The sequence below is a fragment of the Microcebus murinus genome, chromosome 6, assembly GCF_040939455.1.
Source record: "Microcebus murinus isolate Inina chromosome 6, M.murinus_Inina_mat1.0, whole genome shotgun sequence".
Lineage (NCBI taxonomy): Eukaryota > Metazoa > Chordata > Mammalia > Primates > Cheirogaleidae > Microcebus > Microcebus murinus.
The window spans coordinates 110,996,328-111,010,174 of NC_134109.1; the positions used below are offsets into that span (position 1 = coordinate 110,996,328).

At 42.9% G+C, this 13,847-nt stretch overlaps 1 pseudogene; it reads left to right on the plus strand.

Annotated features, from left to right (window-relative positions):
* Window positions 1–1,075: 1,075 nt before the first annotated feature.
* Window positions 1,076–12,012, plus strand: LOC105857183 (pyruvate dehydrogenase E1 component subunit alpha, somatic form, mitochondrial-like; annotated as a pseudogene).
* Window positions 12,013–13,847: the final 1,835 nt, after the last annotated feature.

Sequence of the window (13,847 nt, forward strand, 5' to 3'; positions counted from 1 at the left end):
AAGTGCTCCAAAACCACCTGTTGAATGAACAGCTGGATGAGTGAGTGAATGGGTGAAGCCTCCTGGCCTCCCACTGCAGTTCCACACTTCTGCCCCAACACTCAGTCACTATTCCCTTCCAGACCAGTCTACACCCTCCTGACTGATCTCCCTGCCTCCTCTTTCCCTTCTGATCTTGCTAATAATCTATCTGTTCCACACACTTCTCAAAACCCAGACCTGGTCACCCGCTCCTCTCCTGTAGGTCCCAGGGTCAGGTCAACGCTCCTCCTGGGGTGGGGGGGCACGGCAGAACCTCCCTTCCAGGTCTGACCTGCCTCCCCAGGCTCAGGGGCAGCCCTCTGCTGTCTCCCAGCCTCAGCCAGGCCCCAGGAGCTCATTGGATCATTCATTCGTTCCCCCAGCACAGCTTAAGCCCCTATTCTGGCCCTGGGTGACAGTTTTAATAATAACAATAATGGAGCCAGGCATTCCCCTGTCGTCCCAGCCACTCAGGAGGCTGAGGTGGGAGGGTCGCCTGATGTCAGGAGTTTGAGGCCAGCCTGGGCAACATAGCCAAACAGACCTTTCTCTAAAAGAAAACAAACAGACAAACAAACAATAATAACAGTTGACTTTAACAAGGACTTTGTGTGCCAGGCACTGTTCTTCAGATAAGAACTATCTAATCCACGCAATGGCCCTATTAGGTAAATGACTCCCTTCATTAACAATAAACAGACTGAAAAGCTGAGCAGCTTGCCCAAGGTCAGGCGCCACAGCTTAGGGGAGCCATGGGAGCAAGTGACTGAGTGTTGGGGCAGAAGTGTGGAACTGCAGTGGGAGGCCAGGAGGCTTCACCCATTCACTCACTCATCCAGCTGTTCATTCAACAGGTGGTTTTGGAGCACTTGTTATGTTCCAGTCACTGTTCTAGGTGCTTGGAAAACATGAAAGGAGAAAACACAGAACTCTGCCCTCTTGGATCTTCTACACCCAAGCGGAGGGAAACATAAGTAAGGTAAATAGCATGTTTGAAGGTGATACGTATGATCAGAAAAAAACAAGAGCAGGGCTTAGAGCATGGGAAGTCAGGATGCAGGAGGTGGGCTGCAGTGCCACATACAGTGAGCCGGGGCAGCTACATGAAGATGGCAACCCGTCACCAGGGGCTGGGGGTGTGCAGGAGCTACCCCATGGCCAGCTGAGGAAGAGCATCCTTGGGAGAGGGAACAGCTGGTACAAAAGTCCTGAGACAGGAGCGCGCCCAGTGTGTCTGAGGAACTACAACAGTGTCTGGTGCAAAGGGAGAGGAGTAAAGAGGGGAAATGGTGGGAAACGATCCTGTAGGACCTTGTAGCTATTGTAAGGACTTTGACTTTTACTCTGTGTAGGGGACTGACATATATTTTCCTAGTTTAAGAATTAAATTTAGTAATGTACATGCTCTGCCCAGAGCATTTAAAAGTAATATGTTCCGGACAAGGCCTCTGTTGCCTTGAGGCATAATTGTTGCCTAGAGGCATAACAAAGGACCTGAGTTGCAAGTAAGCAAGAGCTACCCTACCCCACGGCATTGGGGTTCTGGAGGCCACACGATTAACACATTGTTCCTGTGATTGCTGTGTACACCCCATAAGATGGCTGGTTAGTCAGTGACAGGTAAGACCCCTCAAGGGAGGGGCGGCCTAAGTCAGGTGCAGCCTCTGGATTCAGCTGAAGATTTTAGGGGGTCACCCTAAGAAAGCTGGGGATGAGAAATGCCCCCTGTGGCTCACCTTGCCCATCCTTGCTAATCTCGGTCCGTGATCTATGCCTAGTGCCTAGAGCAACCACCTGGAGATTCTGAGTCAGGGGACGTCTGCTTCCCCAAGGCTATTCCAGAATTTATGGCCATTGCTGCAATGCCTGGGTGGTTATGTACTAGCAACTAACTTTAATTTTTTAGAGTATAAAAATAAAACGGATCTGGTGTATTTTTACTCGAGTCAACCATCTGTCTGTGTGTCTGCATTTTTCTTTGTGTTCTGCATGTGTGTTTTTTGTCCTGTGTTCGTCCTCCATCCTGCAAACAGGCCACGGCACTCTGAGTGAGAGCGGGGCGGGAGGACACGCTGGCGCCCGGTAGAGAATGGGTAACGGAGCGGGAGGTGGGGCACGGGGGAGAGGCCGCTGCATCGATGCGGCCACAGATGACCCAGGCAGGGTGGCGAGAAGTGGCTGGGTGGAAATAAAATGAGAGAAGAGTCAAGGATTCCAGGTTTCTGGTTGGGAGAGTGAGGACGGCTTCACTGGGACTGACTTGGAGGTGTGTGGGACTGCACCCTGCCTCCTTTACGGCTAGTTGTGTGCAGGGCTGTGCTTCTGACTGGACTTTGCATCCTGGTGCAGGGCCAGGCCCAACGCCAGGGTGCTCTAGTTGCAGAGAAACCTATAGGCAACGTGCTTCCCTGTCATAATGTTGCACCCACAAAGAGCTCAGGAAATGATATTGGAAGGAAGGAAGGAGAGAGGGAAGAAAGGCAGGCAGGCAGGCAGGCATTTCTTTGGATGATCATAGATTCATTTGGAATCACACAGCCCAATCTGGAAATTGTTCATTTAAGTTCACTTAATACTAGCATTACACTTTTTAAAATAACATCTCCATTTTGAAATTCCTATAGACTTTTTTTTTTGTCTTTGAAAGTTAAATTGTTAAATCTATCATCTCCATTTACAAATTCCTTTCATAAAAAGGCAGTGTTTCTTTCTGTCTGTTTAAATCATATTCCATACTAAAGAGGGTTATGTAACTTAGGAATGGAAACAATGTCATGCCTTACTTTTAGTTTGTCCCCTGGGAGGATGGGGCGTCGGGTAGGAGGAGAAACTTACTGGGGTGGAGGTGGAGGTAGAGAATTGATAAAGTCACAGTCATAAAGAAATGTATTAACTTATTCTTAATTCATTGGGAAACTTAAAATTCTTTTCAATAAATGTATCAAATATGAAATACACTCCAGTTCCAACTGGTTGCTAGGGGAAAGTAGGCAAGGACAAAATGTCAGAGCTGGAAGGACATTAGGATCCGCTAGTTTGATCTCTTCCTTAGCCCTCCGATGAGGAAACAGACGCAGGCAAAGTGAGAGAGCTGCTTGGGACTGTCCAGCGACAGGAAGGCCCAAGGCGGTGGTCAGAACTTCGGACACTTGCCTAGAGCTTTTCCCAGACACTGTTCTGCAGCTTCCCGTGAGAGCAGACACAGAAAACAAGGTTATGGGCTCTCAAAACCAGGCTTTTAAAACAACTCAGAGCAACTAGACCAGTGGTTCTAAAGAGGGACGTTTAGGCAATGTCTGGAGACATTTTTGTCACAACTTGGGAACAAACCAAGAAAAACTATCATTTATTGTGGTGAGCTAGGCAACAAGTGCAGAGTAAGGGCAGGAGGTGCAGTGGGAAGGAGGGGCGACAGGTGACAGCAGTGAGATGTGAGGGGACTCCTGCGGCCATTGCCAACGCCAGGCCTGCTGGTGGACCCTGCTTCATTCATTTTGCATTTTACTTCTATGATCGGAAGAAGAATTATTTTTTCAGTCTACTAGAACTGGATTAGCCTCTTAAGATATGTTGCCTTTCTCCTAAAACTATAATTGTACATGATTTAATAATATTAAATATAATGTATGTGTATTGGTTAGTCCAGACTGTTTTATTGTTTCTTAACATTATACAAGCAATTCTGTGTAAAAATTAATTGTCCCCCAACAGTGACCAGATTAAGCCCGTCTTTCCCACTGGGACGTGGGTTCCTTAAGGATATCTAGGTCAGATTCCTTAATCTGCCTGTCATTTCTGTGGCTACAGCTCCTTACTTTATGGACTAGGGTCACCAACATTTTTGGCACCAGGGACCAACTTCATGGAAGACAATTTTTCCATGAACCGCAGGGTGGGAGGGATGGTTTCAGGATGATTCAAGCGCATTTCATTTATTGTGCAGTCAGACCTCTCTGCTAATGATGATCTGTACTTGCAGCTGCTCCCCAGCACTAGCACCACCACCTCAGCCCCACCTCAGATCATCAGGCATAGAGTATCATAAGGCGCTGCACCTAGATCCCTTGAGTGCACAGTTTGCAGTAGGGTTCGTGCTCCTAGGAGAATCTAATGCTGCTGCTGATCTCACAGGAGGCGGAGCTTATGTGGTGATGCGGGCGATGGGGAGCGGCTGTGAATGCAGATGAAGCTTTGCTGGCTCATCTGCTGCTCACCTCCTGCTGTGCAGCTGTCCCTAACAGGTCAGGGACTGGTACCAGTCTATGGCCCAGGGCGGGGAGGGTTGAGGACAACAGAATTAGGGCATAGTATTTAAGACACAGTCTTTTTATTTTTAACTAATCTCTATTCAAAACCTATTTCCCTTCCCTCCTAGAGGCACTGGTGGTTCTAGGCAGTGACTGTCAATCCCAAACAGGTCCAACGCGTCCTTTGTTGTAACATCTGCTTTACTATCCTGAAACTGAACTCATAGGTTGTATAACTTGCCTACATATAAAATTTTTAAAAGGTCAACACATCATGATTGCCTCCCTTCCCCCATCTATTCCCTATCCTCCTATTGCCTGGCCTGCTCTGGGCACAGAGGCTTACTGCACAGGTGGCATCACCTGGCCTCCCTGGCTCTCTGGCTTCCTATTGCATTGAGGCCAGTGGGACACAGACAGGAGATACAACAGCGGAGGAAAGAGACGAGGGTGCCTAACCCCTGCCCCACCGAGACAACTACTGTGCTGGCATGTCTCTACCGTCAAAGGTCAAGGGGGCAGGGCTGGGCCTCACCAACACCGTACCTGTCCCAGGCCCCTTCAGGTCAAGGGGCAATACAGTCTCTCTGCTGTTGTTTGGCCCAGGGTGTGTCACAAGCCCCACTTGGTTCCCTTAAACCCGCCCACACCTGTGCAAATAGAGCACCACTTGTTTCCTAGGGGGTCTTGACTGACACACAGTATAGTGCTCTAATTGGAATAGGAAGGATAGATAAAAGGAAAGTAATTTTTATTAAAGGAGTATTATTTTAATATATAAACACTTGGGCATGACTATACCAGAAGACATATTGAAGTACTGTAGTCAGATGTTTGCACTATGAAGACTCGGAACAAATGCAGAAAGCCATGGCAACATCATTTAAGACCTGGTTTTCTGAATGGTGAACAATTCTTTGAAAAGTTCTACATAAAATAAAGCATCTTTTTTCTTTGATTTACATAGTAGCTGAATTTCTAGAAATACTGTGCACATTAAAACTATATAAAAATAATTTAAAATAGAGTTTGATTCTAGGCTCAGATGATCATAAACAGGTGTTTCATCTACATGAATGTCTACTTGGAGCATTCTAAAACCATGCAGAACAAAGGGCAATTATTTTTTGTGCTGGCTTGTCTCATAAATTGCAGCATACCTTGAATCCCTGATCCTGCTCTTTAAATGCTCTCAAAATGTCCCCAGAGAGCTACTGAATTTCAGAGAGCTACTGAGTCCCCTGAGCACTGAATTTCACGGGCTTGCAGTAGGGGTGGGGTAGTTATGTAATCTGCTGGTCACAGATGGGGAAGTGATGGGGCAGGGTGGTGACCATCTTTTGTGAGGATGCACTCTTCTCTCAGGTGGTTGTCACTATTATTGACTCACAATGACCATTTAGTGAGGCCTTCCGTGGATCAGCTCTCTGGTGGGGAGGTCATATGAGTTGTTTCCCTTTTTAAGATGGGCATATTATAATTCACATACCATAAAATTGACCCATTTAAAGTGTACAGTTCAGTGGTTTTTAGTATATTCGAAGAGTTGTGCAACTATCACCACATTCTAATTTTAGAACATTTTCCTCGTCCCAAAAGGAATTCAGGGACTTACTAGCCAACACTACCCCTACCCCTATCCCGAGGCCTAGGTAAAAAAACCAATCTACTTTCTGTCTCTATACATTTCACCTGAAATGTGATTATACAATATATAGTCTTTTGTGACTGGCTGCTTTCACTTAGCATAATGTTTTTAAGATTCATTCATGTTGTATCACGTATCAGTACTTCATTCATTTTTATGGCCAAATAACATTTCATTGTATGGATATATGCCATATTCTATTTTATCTGTTTATCATTTGATGAACATTTACACTGATTACAATTTTTGTGGCTATTACAGATAGTGTTGCTATGAATATTCTTGAACAAGTTTTTGTGTGGATATGTTTTCATTTCTGCAGGGTATACACCTGGGAGTAGAATTGCTTGGTCATGTGTAACTATGCTTAACCTTTTGAGGAACCACCACACTGTGTTTTCCAAACTGGCTGTGTTGTTTTACATTCCCACCATCCATGTCTGAGGGCTCCAGTTTCCCCACATCCTCTCCAACATTTGTTATTGTCTGCCTTTTTGATTATACACACACCTAATGGGTCTGAACTAGTATTTCATCATGGCTTTGATTTGTTTCCCTAATAAGCCTCTTTTTATGTGTTTATTGGCCTTTTGTACATCTTCTTGGTTAAATGTCTATTCACATAATTTCCTCATTTTTTAATTCAGTGATTTGTTTTGCTTTTTAATTATCGAGTTATAAGAATACTTTATATATTCTAGATATATCAATATAAATAACCCATAATGTATATGGTTTGCAAATATTTTCTCTCATTCTGTGGGTTGTCTTTTCACTTTCACTTTTCACTTTCTTGATGCACAGTTTTTTTTTGTTTGTTTGTTTGTTTTTTTGAGACAGAGTCTCACTCTCTTGCCTGGGCTAGAGTGCCATGGCATCAGCCTAGCTCACAGTGACTTCAAACTCCTGGGTTCAAGCGATCCTCCTGCCTCAGCCTCCCAGGTAGCTGGGATTACAGGCACACATCACCATGCATGGCTAATTTTTTTCATTTTTAGGTGTTTGGCTAATTTCTTTCTATTTTTAGTAGAGATGGGGTCTCGAACTCCTGAGCTCAAGCAATCCTCATGCCTCGGCCTCCTAGTGTGCTAGGATTACAGGCGTCAGCCACCATACCTGGCTGATGCACAGAAGTTTTAAATTTTAACAAAGTACAGTCTATGTATTTTTTGTTTTGTCACTTATGCTTTTGGCATCCTAAGAAGGCCTGCCAAACCCAAAGTCACAAAGGTTTGCTCCAGTATTTTCTTCTATGAGCTTTATAGTTTAGGTCTTACATTTAGGCCTATGATCCATTTTGAGTAAATGTTTGTATACAGTTTGAAGAAGGGGTTCAACTTTATGGTTTTACACGTAGCTATCCAGCTGTCTTAGCACCATTTGTTGACGAGACTATCCTTTCCCCATTGAATTGTCTTTGTACCCTTCTCTATAAACGTGACAATTTATTTCTGGACTCTCAATTCTATTCCATTGATCTATATGCCTATTCTTATGCCAAGACCACACAGTCTTGACTACTGTACTCATATACATTCTGAAATGGTCTTTACAAGGGCCTCTCCCACATCATACTTCCCCAGACATGGGGGATCCAGCTCCTGTTCAACCTGTCCAGAACTGACAAAACCCACAGGGCTTACCACAGAGGCAAACTGGAAGTCACACTACATAGGGACACTTCCACAACCTTGGACACATCCAACTTCCATGAAAACAACTCACTAAGATGCAGTCAAAATTTGTAAACCATATGAGGGAGAGTCAGTGGACTAACAAATGGGACCGCTGCTAGAATTAACAGAATAATCTCAAAGACACTTTAAAATAAATCTATTTAAATATCCAAAGAGATAAAGAATATAGAAACCACAAGGCAAGAACAGGCTAAGAGACATTTAAAAATACAGTCACTGAAACAAACTGATATTATGTCAGCTTTCTTTCATCTTGTGTCATTTCCACCAATAGTGTAATTCATTCAAGATCTACTATGTCCTAATCCCATACTGGGCACTGGAGATACAATGGCAAAGAAGAAACAGCTATAGCCCTCAAGGAGCTTATATTTCTTTTATTCTTATTTTAATGTAGGATAATACATTGATTTCCATATGAACTTCTTTTTCTTTTTGCCACATGAAATTTTATAAATAAATTAGATGTTTCTCAGATCTTTAAATTTAGCAGAAGGTAGCAAACATCAAAGCAAATCATTCTTCTCTTTTTCCTTTTCTAAGCTCCCAGTAATTGTTGTTTTGCTTTGGTGCATTGTTTGGGAGTTTAGGAAAGTTTTGCTTAGTTGTTGGGGATTATAAAGTGGAAGGGCTGAAGGAGCAGAGACTGAAGACTAATTGCTGTATGACAAACAGTAAGGTAAAATAACTGTAAGTAGCTTAGTCATAGCTCTGCCTCAGCCTAGTCTTCCCTACCACCATGAAGGCAGTCCATAATTAACTTTAATCAAGTTTTTTTATTACAGAGTACTTGTACAAAATAAATGACTTGGATGACATCATTTGTTGTAGATGGAACAACAAAGCATTAATTCAGACAGGCCAGCAGCTGGCACAGAAAGATCTTAGTTTAGGCTTTTAGCATATCATTGTAATGAGATGGTCTCTTTACTTTTGTTACCAACTGTGGCTAATGGTACAATCATGTAGCAAAGTAGTCATGCCTTCTGCTCACTGGAACCTGGTCTTAGAAGAGAAGAAAAATATTTATGTGGAACAGAAAACAAAAGTTGTTTTTTTTTTTTAATTTGTAGTTGCCCAAATAGTCTTAGTTCAATTTCTTTTCTAAAAAATTATTGTTGTTATTATTTTTCGTGATGGGGTCTCATTATGTTGTCTAGGCTGATCTTGAACTCCTGGGCTCAGGAGATCCTCCTACCTCAGCCTCCTGAATAGCTGGGACTACTGGTGTATACCCAAAAAAAGTGTGTGGTTTTCTTTTTAGATAAGTAAAAACCATGATTAAGCTTTGATATTTTAAAAAATCCCTTAAATTTTTTAAAAATAGTTTTATAAACACAAATGGTTTCCTTTCTACAACTCATGGTCCAGTTAATTTGAAACAAAGATAGGGCAAACTCTAGGTATCTTATGGTCCTTGTTTTCTCTGTACTTGTATTGAGTCTTTTTTTTCCCCCCCAAATAAAAGAAACATTTTGGTAGCTACACTGGAGACCCTTAGGTAGTTGAGCTACTGGTTGTAAAAAACTTTATATTGATAGCAGCCAGGAAATCTGGCCAAATATTTACTTGGCAAAAATTCAATGTTAAAACGAGGCAAATTAGTTGTTATACTTGTTCAAAAACTTTGACTCTAAGTGGCTTTCCCAAACTATTTTCTAAAGTCAAAAAGATCTCATAAGCTTACGTAGAAATATTTCACTTAAAAGGAGATATTGTAATATAAAAACCTTTGAGAAACAATAGCATAAATTTATGCTCACATTTAAAATTGCAAAGAAATGATATTCTGGAAAATGCAAAACTACAGAGAAAGAATCATTAGGAATGCAAACCAAAGCCATCATGAGATACCATCTCACACCCATTAGGATGCCTATATTAAAAAACCCAGAAAATAGGGCCAGACACTGTGGCATATGCCTATAATCCCAGCACTTTGGGAGGCCAAGGTGGGAGGATCATTTGAGTGCAGGAGTTCAAGGCCAGACTAGGCAAAATAGCAAGCCCACTCCACCTCCACGTACACTCACACAAATTAGCCGGGAGTGAGGGCATCACATACCTCTAGTCCCAGCTACTTAGGAGGCTGGAGGCAGAAGGATCCCTTGAGCCCAGGAGTTCAAGGCTGCATTGAGCCATGATTGCACCACTGCATTCCAGGCTGGGTGACAGAACAAGACTCTGTCTCTAAATAAATAAAAATAAATTTAAGCACCTCTTCCTGAAAATAACAAGTATTGGTGAGAAAGTAGAGAAACTGGAACTCTGGCACACTACTGGTAGAAATAAAAAACGGTACAGCCACTGTGGAAAACACTATGGGGGTTCTTCAAAATATTACCATATGCCCAGCAATTCCACTTCCTATGTACATACCTGAAAGAATTGAAAGCAGAATCCCAAGAAGATATTTGTACATCCATGTTCATAGCAGCACTATTCACAATAATAGCAGCAACCCAATTGTCCATCAATGGATGAATGGATAAGCAAAATGTGATAACATGTACAATGAAATATTATTCAGCTTTAAAAAGGAAGGAAATTCTGCAATGTGCTACAACATGGGTGAACCTTGAGGACACTATGCTAAGTGAAGTAAGCCAGTCACAAAAAAATTAATGCTTTATGATTCTACTTAGATGAAGTAGTGTGGTCAAATTCACAGAGATAGACACTAGAATGGTGGTTGCCAGCTGGTGCAGGAAAGAGCGAATGGGAGTTATTGTTTAATGGGTATACTTTCAGTTTTACAAAACGAAAAAGAGTTTATGGAGAGAGACAGTGGTGATGGTTGTACAACATTAAAACTGTACTTAATACCACTGAATCGTACAATTAAAAATGTTCAAGATGATAAATTTTATGTATGTCTTGCCATAATAAAAAATTACAAAGACAGTAAAAAGGTCGGTCGTTGGGAGCCGCCGCTGCTCCATGAGGAAGACGCCGCTGCCTCCGTCTCCCGCGTTCTGTCAGGCGTGGTGCGGAAGCCAGCTCGCCAGGTGCTGGTGGCCTCTTGTAACTACTCCAATGGCGCGACGTTTGGCGTTAAGAAACGCGCCCTTTATCGGTTGGCGGAGGCCCCGTCACCGCTGTGCTCACCAGGTCGGGCTCAAGTGCCACCGGACCGTGCTACCGACCAGCTGAGCAAGCAGAAGTTCATCCGCGGCTTCTGCCCCCTGTGCGACGGCAGAGGCGTGCTGCGCGGGCCCGGAGGCCGGCATCCACCCCGCGGACCACGCGATCACGTCCCACCGCGCCCACGGCGCCTGCTACGCGCGGGCCGTCGGCGCGCGCCGGGCAAGGCGGCTCCGTGCACGTGCGCGCCACCAACTTCTACGGCGGCGGCGACGTGGGCGCGCGGGGCCCGCGGGGCGCCGGCATCGCCCTGCCTGTGCGTACGAGGGCGACGACCCGGTCTGCCCGGCCCTGTACGGGACGGCGCCGCCAACCAGGGCCAGGTCGCGAGGCCTTCAACACGGCGGCGCTGTGGAAGCTGCCGCGCTTCATCTGCGGGAACAGCCGCTACGCGGCGGGCGCGGCCGTGCAGCGGGCGGCCGCCAGCACGACTACGGGAGGGCGGCTTCGTCCCCGGGCTGCGGGTCGACGGCATGGACGTCCTGTGTGTGCGCGAGGCCACCAAGTTCGCCGCCGACTACTGCCCGTCCGGAAAGGGCCCATCGTGATGGAGCTGCAGACCTACCGTTACCATGGACACAGCGTGAGCGACCCCAGCATCAGTTACCGGAAACGGGAAGAAATCCAGGAGGCGAGAAACAAGAGCGACCCCATCATGCTGCTCACAGACAGGACGGTCACCAGCAAGCTGGCCAGCGTGGAAGAATTAAAGGAAATTGAAGCCTAAGTGAGGAAAGAGATAGAAGAGGCGGCCCAGTTTGCCACGGCTGACCCCGTGCCAAATTTGGAGGAATTAGGCCATCACATCTACAGCGGCCGAGCCACCTTTTGAAGTTCAAGGTGCAAATCTGTGGATCAAGTTTAAGTCCATCAGTTAAAAGGGAAGCTATATGTAAATTAAGTATCAGTCCCTCAGTGGAAGATGCATGATCTACTTTAAGAAACTGTCTTCTCAACTTTGTCAAGGAGGAATGAAACTCCTAAAACGAAAACCTTGTAAATTTGCATTGAGAGTAAGAGATTACTCAAAGAGGTTAAAAGACGTACATTCAATGAAAAGTATATTTACTTGTATTCTACATTGTTGTATTCAAACCTACTGTAATTGTTTAGTGTGGCTATCTTAAAGATCATTTTAAATTTATACAAGTCTGAAATTGGAAAAACAGATGATTTAACCTCCCAAATTATTTGCCATACTAGTTTTGATTTAGTTTTATGTGATTTTAATAAATATTCTTATTTAAAGGAAAAATAGTTATTTGATTCCTGCATCCCTGCCATGGGTGTGTAAAACCACTATCCTGAGAAAGAGATGGTTTCAAGCCACTCAAGATCCCTACTGCTATGTAGCAGTTTACTTGAATTAACCAGTAACTAAAATAGCTTAATATAATAGTATGCACAGGCACACATATGCAGTATTAGTTCTGATGCTTGTTAACACTATTTGATATTCTACACAATTCAGCTTAGTTCTTTAAATGTCAGATGTTTTTAGTATTGTTTCTTATTTCAGCATCTTTAACAGAGCAAGAAGAGACAGAACAAGGATTTTTTTTCATATTATTGTACTTTGTTAAAATGTTAAAATTTTGTTAGTGAACTAATTTAAAGGGGAAATATAAACAAACTTAAAATCTAGAGGGAAAACTGCCTTTTGCTTTAATCTTCAAGCTAAAGTTACTCTTACTCTACAATTTGTTTGTACCATTATGTGTTCTCGAATTTAAAGAGCCATCCTAGTGTATTTCAGACTGAAAAATGAATAAACAGAGATGGTGGCATCAAAGGAGTTAAACGGAGGTGACATTAATAAAAAGTTGAAAGTAAAAAACAAATCAGTAGTTGCCAGGGGTAAGGAGGAGGAAGGGACGAATAGATAGAACAGACTTTTAGGGCAGTGAAAATATTCTATATGACACAATGGTAGAAATATTATACATTTGTCCAAACCCATAGAATATACACCAAGAGTAAATGTAAACTATGAACTAGGTGATAATGATGTTTATGTAGGTTCACTGATTGTAACAAATGTATCACTCTGAATATTGATAGTGAGGGAGGTTGGGGGGCTACAGAATTTGAGGAAATCTCTTTCTCTGCTCAATTTTGCTGTGAACATAAAACTGCTCTAAAAATTAAAATCTATGTAAGAAACTGCAACGGAAAGGACTAAGTAAGGCAAACATGACATGCTGGCTTTTACTCATGTCCTAGCTTCAAGTTCATATCACAATCTAGACAGTCATTTTCTGGCCTGTAAATTCGCCCAATCAGGACCATGTATGAGCTGATTTGTGCAAATTCCATCAACTTTCCATTTTGAAGTTGTACCTGAAGTCAAATAATGGAAGTGATTAAGTACTTTAGGCAAGATCAGCCAATAATTCATAAAGCTTCAAACTATTTTGATTCTTCTGCTCAAGAATAAATTCAAACTATCCTAATTCTATTAGCATGAAAATAAAAGCTTTCTTTTTAAAGAGGCTTATTTAAAATGAAGATACAAATAAAAACCGTAAAAATAAAGTTTTCTATTTTGACTTGGAAGACATGGAATCTCTGTTGAAGTGGATGATTCTTTTTCTCTGCAAGTTTGTAAAAAGCCAATGGTTTAATGCTAAATCTTCAGTCAGAATAGGCTGGGCTCTGTTGTAGTTAAAAATAAAAAAAAGCACATTCAAATCTCAGTAGTTTAACATTATAAAAATTTACTTTTTGATCACATAAAGTTCACTGTGGATCTAGCTGACCTCTATGTGGTCACTCAGCAATCAAGGCCACTTTGATATTGTGGCTTCATCATCACAGCTGAGGCCTGCTCTACAATGACATGGCAGAGTAAAGGGGTTTGTCACTGACTCAGTCTGGAGTTGACACACAATACTTCCACTCTCGTTTAGCTGGTCAGAACTAGCCACTGTTAACCAACAAGAGGGCTGGGAAGTGCAGTTTTCCTTATGCTAGAAAAGAAAGTAGTACAGATATCGGTAAACACTAATAACATCACCAAAATTTTTGCATCTGCATATCAAGGCTGAATACAGAATGCTAACTTTTAAATCATAACAGAATTTCTGGTAA